We start from the raw sequence: 18792 nt of genomic DNA, 5'->3' as shown, positions 1-18792 counted from the left end.
GATATCGATTACCCCAACGAATCGATCTGAAGTTGGAGTCGCTCCTTGTTCCTTGCCGTTATCCCTTATGGGGATATATGACTTAGGAGACTGAGCTTTCATGGCGCCGAGAAAGACTTTGTAGCTCGAGAGGTCGTGATTCTTTGTCTTGTGAATAGGACAATAGACATCCCGAGTTGGAGAAGTACGCTGAATTCCACGTTCTTTGCAGGCGCGAATTTCAGCACGAACGTTGAGGAAAACCCAGCAATCTTGCAGGGTGTGTTTCTTGGTTTTGTGGATAGGACACCAAGACCTTGTGGCTTCGGAAGTCATCTTTGTCGGCTCGTGGTTCATGTCGGAAGGACAAGGTTTGGCCGTATCAGAATCCTTCTTGAGCTTGGATGTCGTCGATATTCCGTTCTCCGTCTCGATGGGAGGATTTTTCGACATGGAATCGCCTTGGTTCGTAACCACTGCGTTCTCGTCTCCGGTCATTGGAGAACCGGTTGAGATCGGCGTCGTGGTGTAAACCGGGAAGACGATTTCACCGACTTGAGTCCATATCAGCATTGTTGAAGCAGGGAGTACTTGGTTGAGGCTGGTGCTGACGTTGTTGTCGACGAAGCTGGATGACATAGTAGTAGAACCTTGAGTACCAAGATCCCCTACCTGGCGCGCCACTGTCGATGGGTGATATCCGTAGACCGGATATAGAGGGTATTAGGGTACGTTAGTACAAGGATCTACGTAGTACGACATCAAGCAAACAAAAGACAAGAATTATACTGGTTCAGGCCTCTTGATAGGTAATAGCCCTAATCCAGTTGATGTGGGATTATATGGTAGAAAACATAGATTACAAAGAGAACAAGGGAACTTGTCGGATCCGGCGAGATTGTAGTCGAGTTGATTCGACTAGCTCTCGATGACTTGGCTCCTCGTAAGCTCCGGCTTCGTAGGCTGTGGAGGTTATGTTGGCTCTGAGATTCGATGCCTAAACCCTCCCCGGGAGGCCCCTTTTATATCGCAGATGTGGATGTCTCCTCGTAGAACTCGGAGGTATCAGACCCTATACGATACGCCAACGACCCGGTTTTGCCCGAGTAGGATTCTTCCCATATGTAGATTCCGTGAAAAGTTTCCTTAGAATATACAGGAAATATCCGCATGCGCGTGGGTATGCCATATCAATATGTAACGTATATCGAAGGGTAAAGAGTATGCCTAACCCGTAATCCTGACAGATTTATTTTCCAGCAGAGGAAAAAACCATAATAGAGAAAAAAAAATGTTGGCAATTGCTGCTGGTACAGTAGACGAGGTGGGTGGCGATGCAATAATTTCCACGTTTTCGAGCTAGTGATGCACAAATGCATCAATTTATCCAACACATATCATTAAGTTATTGCATACTTTAATTAAGTACTCTCTCCGTTTCAATATTTGACACCGTTGACTTTTTAGCACATGTTTGACCGTTCGTCTTGTTCAAAAAAAATTATGAAATATGTAAAATTATATGCCTACATAAAAATATATTTAACAATGAATCAAATGATAGGAAAACAATTAATAATTACTTAAATTTTTTGAATAAGACGAACGGTCAAACATATGCTAAAAAGTCAATGGCGTCAAACATTTTGAAACGGAGGGAGTACCATATAATATATGTTGCTGCTTCAAATCGTGACTTTGGCACGAAAAGGTATTTTTTGTGTGTTTTCTTTGAATCTGATCACACAAAGAAAAAGGGTTGCTTAATTACATATGTGTGGATATGCATATGATCCACATGAAAGATCGAATTAATTAAGCACCAAATTTATTGCAAGCCACCAAGAACAGCCTGTTAAAGAGAGGAATACGTATGAGTGTCACATGTACGTGACTGAAGTATATATTTTCCTTGTTTTCGTACGTCACAGTTATAAAACAGCTACAGTGATGTATAATTATTCCAGGCTTCCAGCAGCTAAGCTAGATGGCCGTATATCCGTATAGCATCTAGTAGAAATTAATTTAAATTAGGAGTACTAATAAGGAAGAAAGTACTCTTGTCATGTACATATGTCTATTTGATCCTAAACATAAGAGCAATTTTACGGTACTTAAGGAGGTACCATGAGGTACCACTTTTCTTATTGTAAATTTGGTACCTCTTATTGTAAATTTGGTACCTCTTAGTATCTAGGTACTATGAGGTACCATGAGGTACTCAAAATTAGTGTAAAATTTGGTACCTCATGGTATCTCCTCAATGTCACGCCCCGAACTAGTCCCGACCGGAACTAGCCCGTGACGCTCCAAATTAACCTGCTAATCGATACCAGTCCCAGGAAACAGTGCTGGTATCACAGGGAGACAGAGTATCACAGCAACAGAGGTCTCTTTATTATAGAGTAGAAGTACAGTCATGTTGGGCTGCGGACAGATCCCGAGCTCACAACTGCATTACAAAAGGAAAGCGGAAGCCAGGACTTGGACCAATCATCACAGGCGCGACTTGGGAACTAGGCCGAAACCCTAAAACTCATCGTAGCCGACTTGCTCCTGGAAGAACTCCTCGTCAGCAGGATCCACTTCATCTTCTTCAGCAACTGGGGGGGGATCATTTATATAGAGCAAGGGTGAGTACGGAAGTACTCAGCAAAGCCAGGGAAATAAGTGTTTAATGCAGGCTTCAAGGAGAGGCTGTTGTTTTCGCAATTTATTTTATTTGAACTCTTTTCTAAAAAGTCTAAGTGAGTGCTTCTCAAACGACACGGATGAGACAGTGCGCCTCGTCCGGTCGGAGTATGTGCAATGTATCAGTCTTTAGATCTTGAAACAGGGTTGGCACCCGGCCAACAGCTTTTCAAACGGCCACCCGGGCCTAGCTGATCCCGTCAGCTGCTGATTTTTTTTTCAAATATCGAACCCAGATTCACAACAGCAATTTCACAAGCAGTAGTCAAACAAAACTACGCTAGGAATCACCTCACATCCGCCCATGACCGTGGGCACGGCTGTTCGAACAGTTTGTTAACCTCTGCAGAGGGGGTACACTTTACCCACACGACATTACTAACCCAGATCACCCAGCCCGTGGGGATCAGCCACGTCGGGAGACCTCCAAGCTTTCACGACAAGGCATTTCGAAAGCCGATACAGGTTTACCATATGCCGACGAGAGGGGTCCCAGACCAACAACAGGTTAGGTCCCAGACCATACTGTGCCAGGAAGCCCAGGGGTCCTCCCCGACACCACCCCGGCGAATCCACATGTCTCTCGGCATCAAGGCTCCCCTGATAAGCTAGTTACTCAGCCAGGGGTGTCCCATTCCACCCATGTGGTCGTACTTGTCTTATGTTTGGATGAAATTCCAAGGAAATCGGTCCTTAAGTGCGAGAGCGGGAAACCGTACACCCGGTACGTTCCCCGGTCCGCGGTTTTGGAAATTCGTTTAGTTCGCAAGCACCGACCCAGGTGTCGGGTTTTCCAAGTCTTTTGTAAAACTCCAGTTTTACCCAAGCTGTTACTCAGATTATAAGTTTGAAGGCGTCCGTCGATACTCGCACAGGATGCACGAATATCAGGACGCAACTAGGTGGTTACAAGGGGACATGTTGTAACAATTAACAAGGAAAGGATCAAATGCAACAATTTAGGTAGGTCTGCCAATCTGCCTTGCAGACGGGACAACAGATTTAGTGTGATCCTATCAATGCATAGTATTTCGCAAGCAATATAATTAAATTTCAAATATAGGCTCGAGATGTTCAAGGGTGGCTTGCCTTGCTCGAGATCTGGAGCTTGATCCTCGAAATCCTCGCACTGCAGGTCCTCGGGCTCCGGAACTACACGCGAAACGGAACAACTCAACAAACGGTGAAAATAAAGCCCTATTAATGACCTCTAAGCATGCCATTAGATAGATCTCGAGATTTGAGGAATTTTGGAAGTTGAACGGAGTCAAACGGACTTACGGTTGGGAAGATATTGAATTTCTAAGATTATTGGATTTTTGGTCTAACGGAAAAAGGATTTAATTAAATCCTTTTTGGAAAAGAAAAAGAAAAGAAAGGAGGGAGGGAATATAGACTTTTCTCGGGTGGCTAGGGTGCGGCCCAAGAGATTTGGGGCGGCTCGGCCGATCTTAACGGGCCGGCCGGCCCAAGAAGGCGGCCCAAGACGGTCGCGCGCGCGGGAGGGAGGAGAGAGAGGGAGCCGGTGGACCGGGCTCACCACGCGCGGTCCTGGGTGGGACCCGCTTGTCAGCGGCTCGGCTCACCGTGCGGAGGGAGTATGCGGCGTACGCGCGCGGGCAGGGCTGGGACGCGGTGCACGCGCGTGGTTCGCGGAGGAACGGATGCGGCGGGCCCACGCGCAGCCTCACGGCTCACCGCGGACCACACGCACGGGGAGAAACGGAGGGAGCGGCTGGCCGGGTCGGCTTATCCGGTCGCGGCCGAGGTGGCGCCGAGGTGGCGCCTACGTGGCAGCCTCACGGGCCGGCGGGAGGTAGACGACGACCCGGCCGCGAATGGACGGCGGTGCGACAGCGGCGAGCGGCGGAGCGTGCCACGGCGATACCGGCGAAAGCGCGCACACCGGGCGGTTGCATGTGACAAGGGGAGACGAGCAAACGGCTCGGATTCGCCGGAGGTAGCTCGACGGCGGCGGATTGCGGCGGCGGCAACCAGCGGCGGGAGAAGAGGGAAACGGCGACGAGGTCACGAGAGGTCGATTCCCGGCGGTGAGAGCATCTACGCGACCACGGGAATCCGATGCTAGCGTCGGATTGGACGGAGCTACGCCGAGCGAGGCTGGCGACGAGCGGGTGCTACGGAGCTCGGGCGGCGACGGCGGCGAGCACATGGCGAACGACGGCAACGGTCGGGGCGGCGCCGGCTAGCTACGGGGAGTCTACTCGAGCTACTACCGAAAGCTAGGGGGAGGAGATGGAGCGAGGAGGAAGAACGGAGAGAGACACTACCGTGCGGGACGGGGCGCAGTGACGAGAGGCCGACGGCGCGGGAGTGATCTCTCCGGCCTCGGGCTGAGGAAGAGGAAGAAGAGGGCGCGCCCGGAGTCCCCTTCCGCGTCCACGAACGCACCGGCTCACCCGGCGCTTGGCGATGGACGGCAGAGGCGAGGCAGAGCACGGGAGCGGCGGCAACGGTGAGGAGGCGAATGGGAGAGGAAAGGAAGGGAGGGGGAAGACGGGTTTAAATGGGCGGCAATGTCGGTTTGAGAGAGGGGAACCGACATGGGCGGTCAAGCCGGCGAGCTGGCGCTCCGGCTAGCGTCCAAAGCGGCGACAGGAGGTGACGCCGGCGAGAGGGGAAAAAGGAAGGAAAGGGGAAAAGGAGGGAGAGAAAGGGGCTTGCCCCTTTGCCGAATCGGGAAAAGGAGGAGGGAGCGGGGCGACGCGGCAGAGGGAAGGGAGAGCTCGGCCTCCGCCTCTTGGCGGCTTGCGCGCGGAGTGGCGGGGGCCGGGGGATGACGACGGCGATGACGGTGGGATGGTTTGGAGCGGCGCGACGACACGGGCGACAGGCGCGGGCTGGCGCGGCAGAGGGTGACGGCGGCGGCGACCAGGCGGTCGGCCACTCGGCACGCGCGCGCGGGAAGCAACGGGCGGCGCGGCTGGGCAGCGGGACCGGGCGACGCGGACGGCGCAGACGACGCGGCTCGGGCGGGAAACCACGCGGCGCGCGCGAGCAACGGCGCGCGGGGCCGGCTTTGCGAGCGGGGGGGGCTCGCGCGAGAGGAGGGGGCGCTCGGCGCGGGCGACTCCCGCGCACGCGCGCGCGGCGCGCGGGCGGAGCGGAGGGGAGCGGAGAGAGAGGCGCTCGGCGCGGCTCTCACACGCGCGAGCAGCGAGGGGGGGAAAACGCGCCGGGGGGGCAAACGAGAGAGAGAGAGAGAGAGAGAGAGAGAGAGAGAGGGAGACGCCCGGGAGAGAGAGGGCCGGGGAAGAGATCATGAGATGGCACGGGCACTAGACAACAATCAAAGAAACAACTTTCGCAATTAGGGTTTTTAGGAGATAATTTTCCCGCTAGGCGCCACGACGGAACGGGCGCTACACTCAAGGACCGTAAAATTGTTTTAAACGTAACACTAGACAACAATCAAAGAAACAACTTTCGCAATTAGGGTTTTTAGGAGATAATTTTCCCGCTAGGCGCCACGACGGAACGGGCGCTACACTCAAGGACCGTAAAATTGTTTTAAACGTAATTAAACTGGATCGAAAGCCACCATGGAATATAATTCAGGGGGAAAAGAGGCATTTTCAAAGTTTTTATATGGATTATCCTAGAACCGAGTTGATGGTTCATTCATCACAGGACTTCAGTTAGCGTGAATTTTAGGTTGGACTCTATTTTATTTCCAACGCTTCAAATTGGAACCTTTTCTAACATGTTGTGTTTTGCTTTGGATCTTTTTCATAATATTTCCTTTATTTTCCAGGTAAAAACGAGAGCTTAAATGTAGTGGTGGAGACATGTGTCCATGGAGAATATCGTGAGTAAAAGGGTTGAATGTAAAACTAAAAGTTAAAAAAGAGAGGATTAAAGTGAAAATTAATTATCAGTGTACTAAATATAGGATTTGTACCCGTGTACGCGCGCGCATATACCTCAGTAAGAATACTACCTACATACCTATTATTGGACAAGAAACAAATTCCCAAATCTAAGATAAACTCGTGGACATGAAATGTGATCTCAGAAAGAGGATAAAGCTCATAGTCTGACATAAGAATGACTAGGACTGCTCGAATTGTGTCTTAGCTTTTGCCTTTCGAGTTCTGCTTGGATAAGGAGGTGTCCAGGCAAGTGATATAAACACAAGGCATTGAAAGGGAGGACATTCTAATCTCTATAGATAACACAATACATATATAAATACAATGTATTGCTGAAGGGGCCTCTACTTGTTCTTTGCCTCCACTAGATTTTGCATTGGCAAGTGAAGGTATTGGAGGCAGAAAGTTGCTACATCGAGATCAATTGGATCTGGTCGACAAAAGGAGGAATGTGACAAAGGAACTAGTTAGAGGTGGAAGGAACACATATGAGAAGTGTAGGTTGCCATTATACCTTCAAAATTTTCTTAATGGAGAGATTGAATGTGATCCACGTCTTCATCCAAGCAGCGGATACGTCTTGAAATTAGTTGCCAGCCCTTAGGCACCACCAAAGTACAGCATGGTTTCCTTTGTAAGGAGGTCTTGCTGCTCGGGGGAGGCAAAGATAACTAAGTCATTGGCATATATTAACCTTTATATGTAAGTATTAAATTTGTGCAACAAAAACAACTACTTCCTCCATCCAAAAAAAACTGGATGTTGTAACATCCTAACAATTTTCCAGAAAAAAAAGGTCATTTTAGCAATATGTAATTAAAGAAATGGGGTCAGTCTATTTCTATCGACTCATTCCAGACCACTCGTGATTTGCTTTGCCCTATGTAATGTTTGTGTCCATGGCGCCAATGTGTATTGTAACTCCTGTGGCACGTGGCAATAAGTTATGGAAGGCTTAATTAATTACAATCAGGAAATATTCTCTCGAACCTTCCACTACGCCAGAACCCTACATCTGTGACGGTACACCAGTGACGGGTTTATAAATTGGTCACAGATGACCGTCACCTTTGACGGGTCGTTAGGTTTACCATCATCGGTGAGGCATCTGGCCTCGGCCCGTCACAGGTATCACCTCACCTGTGACGGGCCAGAATTTTAAGCCGTCACAGGTAAGATAGTGACGAGTTTGACTTCCAACCCGTCACTGGTATGACCTCATTTCTGACGGGCCAGGGAGTTATAACCCGTCACAGGTGATGGGCCGTCACTTGTGACGGATATGACTTCTGGCCCATCACTGATTTTAAGTTTGCACCCATCAAAGGTGATCAATTTTGACATATAAAAAAGGAACCCCCACCCCCCACCCATGGGGCCCCACCGCCACCTGCTCAGTCTCTCTCCTTCTCCTCTCAGTCTCTCTTCTCTCCTCCCACCAACCACCGGCCTCCTTCGCCCACCTCCAAAGGTCGCCGCCTCCTTCGCCCTCCGCCCCATGGTCGCCGCCGCCGTCTCTCCGCCGCCCCGTCATCGGCTCCTTCTCCCACCGCCTCCGGGTCGCTGCCTCCTTCACCCACCGCCCACGGTCGCCGCCTCCTTCACCCACCGCCCACGGTCGCCGCCATGCCTCCAAAACTCCAAATCCGGGTCACCGCCTCCTTCCCACCTCCACCACGCCAGATCCGGGTCGTATCGAGCCAAAGACGAAGACAACGCCGGTGCCAGGACCATCGGCGAATGGGGCACCACGCCGCTGCCCAACGCCATCGACAAGCCCCTCCGTCCATCGCCGCTTATCTCCGGTCGACGACAAGCTTCTACATCCCCCACCCTCCCCCTGACGGTCCCAGCAACCATGAACTCGGGGGCTCCAGATCTGGACACCATGAACTCAGAGGTCGCGGATCCAACCATCCCGAGTTTGGGTGCTCCAGATCCTGCGGTCCTAGCTTCAGCGACGCCAGATCCGTTCGTGAGGTAAGCGATCCGCCGTCCACACCACCCCACGTCATCGAGGTCAACCTGCCGTGGGGAGAGCAGGCGTCGGCTGTCCCCTTCCACCCCATCCTCAGTAGTCACTGCCGCCTCATCTATTTTACTTAGTTTAGTGCTAAGCAGAAGTCACCCTTTCCTTCTCTTGTATCCAGATCTGAGCTTGCAGTCAACCGATTCCGGCGTCTCCTGTGGTTCCTGTGGCTAAATCCTTGTCCAAGGATGCATCTAGCTTTAACCCCATCAAAAATCATGAGCTATTGGATCATTAGTTAGATGCTCTTTGTGTACTAGTATTTTGTTTGGATAGTGGGCATGCATGTTGTTTCGCTTTGTTTTCTTGTTCTATTTAAGTTGATGCATCAGTAAATCTGTTTTTATTTTCCTTGTTAGACCTCTTACCAGAAGTTTTTTTTGGTGTGTTCTTGGATACTCTACAAATCCCCCAATTTCTATGCTAGCTGAACAAATTAGATGCTAGTTCTTTCTACAAATGGTGAGCTTCCTTTGCCAGTTGATCTATTTCCGTTTCTTTCAGATAATATTTAACTACTGACATGCATATGGATGACTATCAAGGATGGTTGAAAGGCTAGCTAATGAATACTAATCTGAGGTAAACTTATTTTTGCCTTCTCAGACAGAGTGACCCCATTTTAATTTGTTGTTTTGGAGCAACTTATGCTGATTATCTGGCTGTTAGGCTATTCTTGCATAGTTATATGCATTTGTAACATATCGAAGCTGTTCCTGCTACTGTCATCCCATCTGTAACATATATCTGGTTGTTAGGCTGTTAGGATATTGTTGCATTAAACTTCTCTGAATGATGTCATTGCAGGCACTGGGGGCTGTACTTATGCTGATCTAATTGTAAGTTTGTATGTCATACCATATTCGTCAGGCTCAGAAACCAAAGATGGAAATGCTATGTTCAAGTTTGTGGCACTTAGGCTATATTTCTCATTTTTCAGTATGTTGGCATCGAAGTATGTTCTCTTTTTTCTGGATTTATTTCTGGTGCTTTGAAGCATCGGCTTGGCTCAATTTGAGAACTTGCAATGCATGTGTGTGAATGTCTATGGATTTTCGGTGACAACTTGGAATGCATGTGATGTTAGTTTGAAACTTTTAATGCAATGGGCTGAAACTGGAGACATATATATTGCATGTGTATGTTCTGTTTTTCCAGAGGCATGGCTAGCAAATCCTAGGGGAAATTATTATTTTTCTGGATGTAAGCTCACCACTGACGGTTCATATTGCAAAAGCCGTCACAGGTGACCATACCAGTGACGGCTTTGCACATACATGTCGTCACAAGTGACACACCTGTGACGTTTTTTACTCTCTGAGCCGTCACAGGTGAGTCATCTGTGACGGGTTGCAAAATGGCATGGGTTAGCGCAGACACTTATCTCTGACGGGCCGTAGAGTTCTAGCCCGTCAGAGGTGACTGTCATCAGTGACGGTCTTCCACCCGTCAAAGGTGACCGAACTCACCAGTGACCACTGATCACTGACCAAGCCTAAAGCCGTCAAAGGTGAGGGTTTGGGCCCGTCACTGGTGACCTTGTCCAGTGTAGTGTTCTGAATTGCATGTACTCTTATCGAAATGATAATTGAATCAAATAAATAGGCTGAGAAATCTTAAAACATCGAGGTTTTTTTAGAGAGAGGAACTATATTTTTTTCAAATATAAATGCTACATATTCATAATTTTGTCCCATTTCACCAATCATATGCAAATTCGGTTGGGTTGTGTCCATATTGAAATGATAACTGAATCAAATAAATAGGCTGAGAAATCTTAAAACATCGAGTTTTTATTTGAGAGAGAGGAACTATATTTTTTTCAAATATAAATGCTGCATATTCCTAATTTTGTCCCCATTTCACCAACCATATGCAAATTCGGTTGGGTTGTGTCCGTATCGGCGAGAGTGAAAGATTAATTAACCAAGAGGATCAAATGGTCATTGTCAAATATATCCTCCCAAGTAATTAATCCTCTCACAATCCAATCGATCAAAGTGGACAAGGAAGTTATTTTGGTTTGAAAACTGTCTATACCAATTAGCAAACTGTTTCTCTTAAGAGTTAAAGTGGATCGTTTTCACGTTTACTAGCTACTTCCTATGTCCTAAAATATAACAATTTTTAACACTAAAAATTTGTCCTAAAATATAACAAATTTTGTACCTACATTCCTTTTTAACTAATCACAACCTTCCACCATTCAAATTCTTCACCTACTTTCCCTTCTTAACCAATCACATTTTTTTCCTATTTAATTCCACATGTTTTCTTAATACCTGTTCTTAAGCCTAAAACACCTCATGTATTGGGACAAAGGTAGTATTTGTTAACTCAGAACATATCCTATACATACAAGTTTCGCGAGTACACTCACCCTGTACATCAACTAATAAACATCATCAAAAATCCAGAAAAATTATACGAGTATTTCTAATAGTATTATACTTGTATATATATGAACTCTCAACTCCAAAATTATTATATTTTAGCCATAATTAAAAAAACAAAAATCTGATAGCTTTAATAGTATAAATTTGTCAATCTTTTGTTTATTTCTGCTCTATATATATGATGAATTTTAGGTTGAGATTTTATGCGTATGTATAATACTATAGAAGTATATGTATGACTTCTGTTAAAAAAATTATGATAACGTTTTGTTTGTGTGCTTGACAGTATACTCCAATCTTAACGTTATCTTGCGTGCTGCAGTGGGAACTACAAATCAGATATACTGAGAAAGGAAGGATGAGGGAAAAAATACATGTATGTTTTGTACTCGTTTCGTCCCAAAAAATTAAATCCTAGCTATGAAACTGGATATGCAATTGTCCAGTATATAGCTAGGATTTGCTTTTTTTTAGACGGAAGGTGTATCTGGGAGGTGCCAAATATAATAGACCAAATAATTTGGCATTAATTAGGCATGCTTGACTAAAAAAATACTAGGATATTAGGGAAGCCCCTACTAACCATGTTTAGTAATGTATATGCGGTTGGAGAAACTCCATATAAAAGAGAGATCAAGTCCATGGAGAGTGCCATTTATATACTAGATTGCCAGGGCATTTATAACAAATACTGATCCAGCAATACGGTGCGGTCTTCATCTGCACAGCAAGGCGCGTAGTAGTTGATTTTTAGTGGAATAAATTTAAAGCTTACAATCAAGTGGTTCTCGACCAATATAGCTAGCTCCATATCACTTCAAGTGGCAGATTTAGCTCAAATTTTAATTATATAGAAATCTAGATTTCTCATATCCAAAAAATATATACACTAATATGTAAAAAATAAAATAACTTCACAAAAAATTAGAAGAGAAAAGGGTGAAATCGAAACTCACCCCAGTGAAGCAACTCTCAACTGGCCAATGGTTCTAGAAACTGGGATAATCAATGATAAGTAAACAGCTTTAACAATTTATGGGGTTAGCAATGGCCCATTGCCACACCTGGACACGTGGTAAGAGCATGAGCAGATACCGACGCAAAGAGTATAAGAGTTTAATAGTAGAGTCCACTACTAGCTCCAATTAATCTATAGCCGATCTAATAGCCAATTTATACAATAGTTGTTTACTATACTGTTAATATATGGTCCACTTGTCATACACACATTGTGTCTTGAAGTTCATGCTACAGCTAGCTACAGATCTGTAGCCCGCTGCTCTTCTCTCTCATCTTTTATCTCATTAAAATATGTTTATAGCTAGCTAATAGTCTGCTATTGTACCTTCTCTAATGTGTGGTATAAGAGCAAGTATAATAGCAGACTATAAGCCAGCTATAAACACATATCGAGGAGACTAAAGAAGAGAAAAATGAGCAGCGAGCTATAGATTTGTAGCCAGCTGCAGCATGAACTCCAATACGTAATGTGTGTATGATAGGTGGGACCAGATATTAGTAATGTAGTATATATTTATAGGTAACTATTGTATGAATTGACTATTAAATCGACTATAGATTATTTGGAGCTAGTAGTTAGTTATACTATTAAATTTGCTCTAACTCCGTATGCAAGTTTTCCAGAGCTGGATATTCTAACTCCATAAACCTATGGATTTAGATATGTAACTATCTATGTTAATGATATTTGAATGAATCTTTTTTAAATCATTTTAAATTTTAAATCACTCTAATTTAGCACACAAACTCAATCCAGCATGTATATATGAGATCTAGAGTAAGACTTAGCAGGGCTTACTTATAAGTCTACTTATTTACAACCCAATGTGGACATCATCTACAGTACTGGCAAAGTGGCAAGAGGCAACATTAATTTGTTTGGATTAATTTCCGCGTGTTGTCTTCTTAAGGAAAAAGATTATGCAAATAATCGAAATCAACCGTACCTTTTATAACCTTACTGCTTCATCATACTCCTTCTCAACAGGATACCTATATGTCTAGTTGTCTACTTTGGACTAAAGCATATGTTACTCTTGTGCTAGAGTACCTGACAATAAAGGTCGATACTAGGAGGGAGGCCATACTATGGACGCACTATAACGAAACCTATTACATCATGGTCGATCGGTGATAAAGAACCTCCTTTCCTAAAACGAATCCATCTCGATCTAGAGATGAATCTAGACACACATGCATGAGTCTTTTAGGATAGCGGGATCGGAGTAAATAGGAAAGACGGCGGGAAAATGTCAGCATGCAGCTTGAACGGACTATCATTGTTGAAATTAGAGAGGGCACCTAAGGTGGCTACACAAAGATGACAATATTAGCCCTTCCTGTAACGATTTCCTCCTTTTTTAAAAAAAAAAAACCTTCTCGAAGAAATTGATGCATATTAGGCTACTTTGAAAAAAAAAATCTCCTCATATACATATATAAAATCTCGCATATATAGACCCCTTCCACCACTTGGCGTTTAGTTGTGTGTTTTCTTTTAAAAGAATGCCTAATATTTTAAAGAAATATAATATGAAAAATAGAAAAGTTCTAAGTGCGTAAGAAACCCAAACTTATTAGACAATAGGTTGAAACTCAAAAGAACAATATATGTTTATTCCTCTTATATTAACACAGGTTACCATTTTGAAGAGTCTATGATACTCTACCATGAAACACTTTTGAAATTTTTCATAACTATTTTATATATTCAAAAGATGGAAGCACATATATTCCATCGTGTTTCAAATTTTTATACGCGTGAACACTGAAAACGAAATAACAAAATCAAAAACAGATAATTGTAATTAATTGTCCATGATGAATCGTCATCTGTGTGTGCTGTATGCACCCGTTCATCAAAAGTGAATTTATGTGCGTTGCAACAAAAAGGATATGATCAATATCGTCCCAGCTGCACTGCCAGCAAAACGAAATGGTTTTTGCAAACGTGTGATTTGTCATGTTGGGCTTGACGTGTCCAAAATAGTAGAAGTACGCAGAAAGCGCCAGCGTCACTTGAGTTTCTGTACTCAACACTCAACAGGTTTTTGCTAGCCGACATGAGATGATGGGGCACCGTTTAATAGGTTTTTCCCGATGAGAAGGCTATGAATCTAAAGGACGAACCACTGTATGTGTTGTCTCTTGTGTGCATGTATCAATTTAGGTTAATTTTATTATCTTTAAAAGATACCCCAAGTTACTACATTTGTAATAAGGTGGAAAACTTGGAGATAAAATTTAGTTATCTCGAGATATATTTTGTCAAGCATTGCAATTTTTTTTATGATTTACTACATAACTACTTATATCCTTTTAACACGTATGTTAATGTTTCTTTCTAATGCTCATAATATAGTATCATAGGATTATATAAGACATCACCTGATACAATGTATCTGGATAAAGGGCATATTCAGATAAATTGTACTGGGTGATGTCATATCCAATCTTAAGTTATTACTCCCTCCATCAACTTTTGATAGTCATATTTCATCTTGACACACAGACCAACGATAAGTGATTCTACCTATCATCCATTTAAATATGCTACTAGTCATTTCTCGTAAACAAGTGATTCATTAATATTTATATTTCTCGATGCCCATGTAACCAATCTTATGTAGAAGAATGGAGAGTCGCGCATTAAATCCAAGAAAGCTATTAAGATGATAAGTTGTTGGATTGAAATATGCCTATCAAAAATAATTTTTTTAGATTTGGAAATATGACTATCAAAAGTAGATGAAGGGAGTATATTATAGGACGAAGGGAGTACTACTTTTGCACCTAAAGATTAATAGGCTGTGTTCGTTGGTGGGTGTTGGGAACCCATCTCCCACGCACGGATAATTAGTGGTCAATTAGAGCATGATTAATTAAGTATTACTAGTTATTTTTTTCAAAAATGAAACAATATGATTTTTTAAGTAACTTTCGTATATAAAACTTTTTATAAAGTACACACTATTTAACAGTTTGGGAAGCGTGCGTGTGAAAAACGAGACGGAGAGAGTTGGGAACCAACTGCAACGAACGCAGCCTAAATGGCTCTCCGTCATCCCCATTACCCTTCACCAAACCTATCTCACAGTCACCACTGTTACACGTCAGTTACCCAAAGATTTTTCATCCTAATGTTCGGTTTGTGAAACATATTATGCCATGGCATATTGCACCTTTTAGCAATCATTTTCATCAATAAATATATTTATTGACTTTTTGGTCAGCCTTTCGAAAAATGAGACCATCTTTATCACCTTTGTTTAAGCAATGCAGCCGCAAAATTCAACTAATGAAAAATAAGATTTTAAGGAATTGATAATTCTATATAGATTTTATAGAAAAGTTAGCAATAATTCAAATCTTATGAAAAAATTCTTTAATTTGAGTCTATCTCTCATCCAATTCATGTATTTTTTTTTCTACGATCTCAAATTATTATTTCTGTATTTTTCCTATAACTTACATTTCTCTATTTTGCACTTGCTTTTTAATCACGTGTAAAAAAGCCCTTGGTTGTTCGTTCAACGTATATACAGTTATACACACATGTATGTACTCTAAATAAATAAGGCATACCATGTTCGTCCTATTAAAGCTATGCTTGGCTCTACTTTCAGATCATAATCAAAAGTTTGTTTTTTTCAAGAATAATTTTATTTTACTTGTGTTCTTAGCCATCATAAAAAGAAAGCAATTAGCCATGCATGCAGTAAAGGAAAACCCCTAAAATCAAATCAGGCAAATTAACAATTCAACTTTAGCTTCATATATATTAATTATAATCCAAAGTAGAGACGAGATTCGTCGGCAACTCGGCGTCGGCGCGTGTGGGACAGTGGGACGTTGCAATCGCAAGGCCGCTCTCCCGGTAGACTGGTGTGCGTCATGGAGTCAATTGGTGAATGCTCTAGTTAATTTACTCCTGATTACAGCAGTCCACGTCCTAATTAATCTCTACATGCTACATCCATCACCCCTAGGCTGAGTTTGGATGTTGATAAGCTCTCATTTTCTGTAAACACGCTTTTAATTGGTGTTTTTTTTTTTACAAATATTTTTTATATATTTTTTAACATCTAATTATTTTTTAAAAAAATTATAATTAATACTAAATTAATCATACACACATAACTTGTCTTTTTTTTTCGTGACACCAAAAATCTAACACAAATTTTACTTTCAAATTCAGCCTTACTGATTGCTCACTTTTAAACTCAGCCTTGCTCATTGCTGTTCTTAATAGCCTTCCCTTTTAATGTTGTTCGACCTACCATCTATATGCCAAAAAAAAAGGGAAGAAAGCAGTTGTGTCAATCCGGTGAATATGTAAATTGAAATGAAAACCATCCATTCTCACATGAAATGAACAAAAAAATATGTAAAAAAAATCCATCCAAACCTATGAAAATCTGACGTTGAGAACGGGACAAGAAACTACCTATATGTACCGAGATGATGGGAGCTAACCAAAAAGGCCATTGAGATCACGAAGCAGCCCTGCATTTGTTACAGTTGGTGGGACTTAGCAGGGAATAGAGGACACTGACGTAGCAATTCAGTTACCGTGGACTCCCTTCCATCCCAAAAAAATATCTTAGTACAATTAATCTGTTAATTTTAGTATAATCAATCTGGTAAGGGTTATATCCTCTTTTAGGTTAAGCTTTTTTAAACAGGACGAGTCACATTTATTTCTAGGTTAAGTTTTTTTTAAGAGCAGGAGGGGTCGTAGCAACAAAGGCCCCCAAAACAGCGCGTTGTTATCCACGTCCACGAGAAAGCATAGGACAAAGGGTATTTAAGACTGTTGCTATTTGTGATACGGAGCGGATTGCGAGTGGATATTGTTCTGTATCCAGAGCTAGACTTTTCAGAGAAACGCTGCTTACCAAACTAAACCTTTGTCACGGCTATACGTGTGGCGAAAGCCGGAATTTGGCCCCCATGACCTCCCTTTTCCATTCGGTTTGGAATGATACAACCAACAAAAGGAAAAGTTGCAAGGCGGGCACTCATAGCTCACGTTACAATTCCAGCAACCCCACAGAATTTTGGAGTGCAAATTACAACAATGGAATTTCTTAAGCCCCTTTTGATTTAGATTATTAAGTGGATTGTTGTCGTGGATTATCTACCTGATTAAAGGGATAAACTATATTTTCTAAAATAAAGTTAACAGATAGTTTAAAATAAGTGGTCCAAACAGTGCAGCAGAAAAAAAGGATTTCGAGAAAACGTATTTTTCGAAGCGTGAGTTCAATAATCCCGTGGATGAGCTAAAAAGAACAGAGATCATACGGCTTAGGTTAGTTTGGGTATTGACAGTGGAGGTCTTAGAGTACCACGGGCTGCGGCCAGCTCCTTTGGAACGCATGATTCTTAAAACAGGAATTACAAGAAAAAATGTAGAATTAAAGTGCCCTTACACCTCAAATCCCATGGATTGAAAAAAAAAAGACATAAAAACTATATGAATGACGTGAGAAAAATGCTAGAACCAGAAAAGAGATATTCACAAAGGGTTTTTATTCCAAGAGGTTGAAGCTTATGTTATTCCTCCAAAATTTCTATGTTTTGAGGTTTTGAGCCAATCGAAAGGAATTGCCCAGGATTTTTGCATAGCTATTCCATTTATACAAATGACCATATAGGAAAATTTTTCAAAGGATTGGATTCCTCCCAAAATCCTTTGTTCCAAAGCAGGGTTTTCAATTTCGAAATTGGATTTTATGCCAGGGGTGACCGTAATTTCGGGAATTTCTGGCTGAAATTATTTGAAAATTTGACTGAATTTGAATAAAATTTGACCAAATTCGTAAAAAATTACAAAAAAACAAACATTTCGGGCGAGATTTGAACATGCCGGTAGGGGCGAAATTATTGAAATTTCAGAAATTTCGAACCGGGATTTCAAACCCTGTTCCAAAGTGGTTTTAAAATGTCTGCTCCTAAGGGCATCACCAATGTATATGACAAAGTGATCCATATAGATGGGACCCACATAAATAGTTTTTCCCTATAGCAATCTCAACAGTGTATATAGATACAAGGTATCAATAGGAGAAGAGAGATGAGTAGAGATAGATAATATAATTTATTCCATATGGGTAGTCCATATGCATATGGGTATCTTTTGTTATTTTTTCTATATGGACTAGTTACACAATGGTTATAGATGGCTTAATGGAATATTCTATTGCTTATGGACTACTTTTACACCACATTGTGGATGCCCTAACATCTTCAATTTCAATCCTCATTAAATTTCACGCTATATGCTATAAAATCTAGAAACTAGCATAAAATCACTCCTCTATCTCCCTCCCCTTCCACTCTCTGTCGATCCCCTATCCTTTGACCCCTCACTCTTTGGCACTGCCTTTTCCCTCTCCCCTCTCCCATCTCCCCTATCCTTTGACCCCTCACTCTTTGGCACTGCCTTTTCCCTCTCCCCTCTCCCATCTCCAATGACAGGTAGACCTCTCCCTTCTCCCCTGCCTACTCACCCTTCTTGGTGACGCAAACGGAGACGAGGCGAGCCAACAAGCTCTCGGCAGCACAGAATGAAGTGGGGTGCACCGATGAGCTCCCAGTGGAGTGGATTAGGCGATGAGGATGAACTCGGCAGTGGCAAATCGAACGAAGAGCTGAGCGACTGTGAGACTGGACGAAGAAGTCGACGTTAGCATCTCCTCGCAAACTTCATAGGCAAAGTCGATATGTCACTCGTAGTTATTGCCTCTCCATTGTCCACCTCCCTCCAAATTAGGCACAG

At 43.2% G+C, this 18792-nt stretch overlaps 1 long non-coding RNA gene across 1 annotated transcript; it reads left to right on the top strand.

Annotated features, from left to right (window-relative positions):
• Nucleotides 1-7907: 7907 nt before the first annotated feature.
• Nucleotides 7908-9693, top strand: LOC112936403 (uncharacterized). The gene is made up of 3 exons (XR_003238509.2): nucleotides 7908-8543; nucleotides 9097-9174; nucleotides 9400-9693. It is a non-coding gene; the product is annotated as an uncharacterized lncRNA (long non-coding RNA).
• Nucleotides 9694-18792: the final 9099 nt, after the last annotated feature.

This window comes from Oryza sativa, chromosome 9, assembly GCF_034140825.1.
Source record: "Oryza sativa Japonica Group chromosome 9, ASM3414082v1".
Classification (NCBI taxonomy): domain Eukaryota; kingdom Viridiplantae; phylum Streptophyta; class Magnoliopsida; order Poales; family Poaceae; genus Oryza; species Oryza sativa.
The sequence above is the reverse complement of the archived record's forward strand: the minus strand, read 5'-3'. Positions and strand labels throughout refer to the sequence as shown.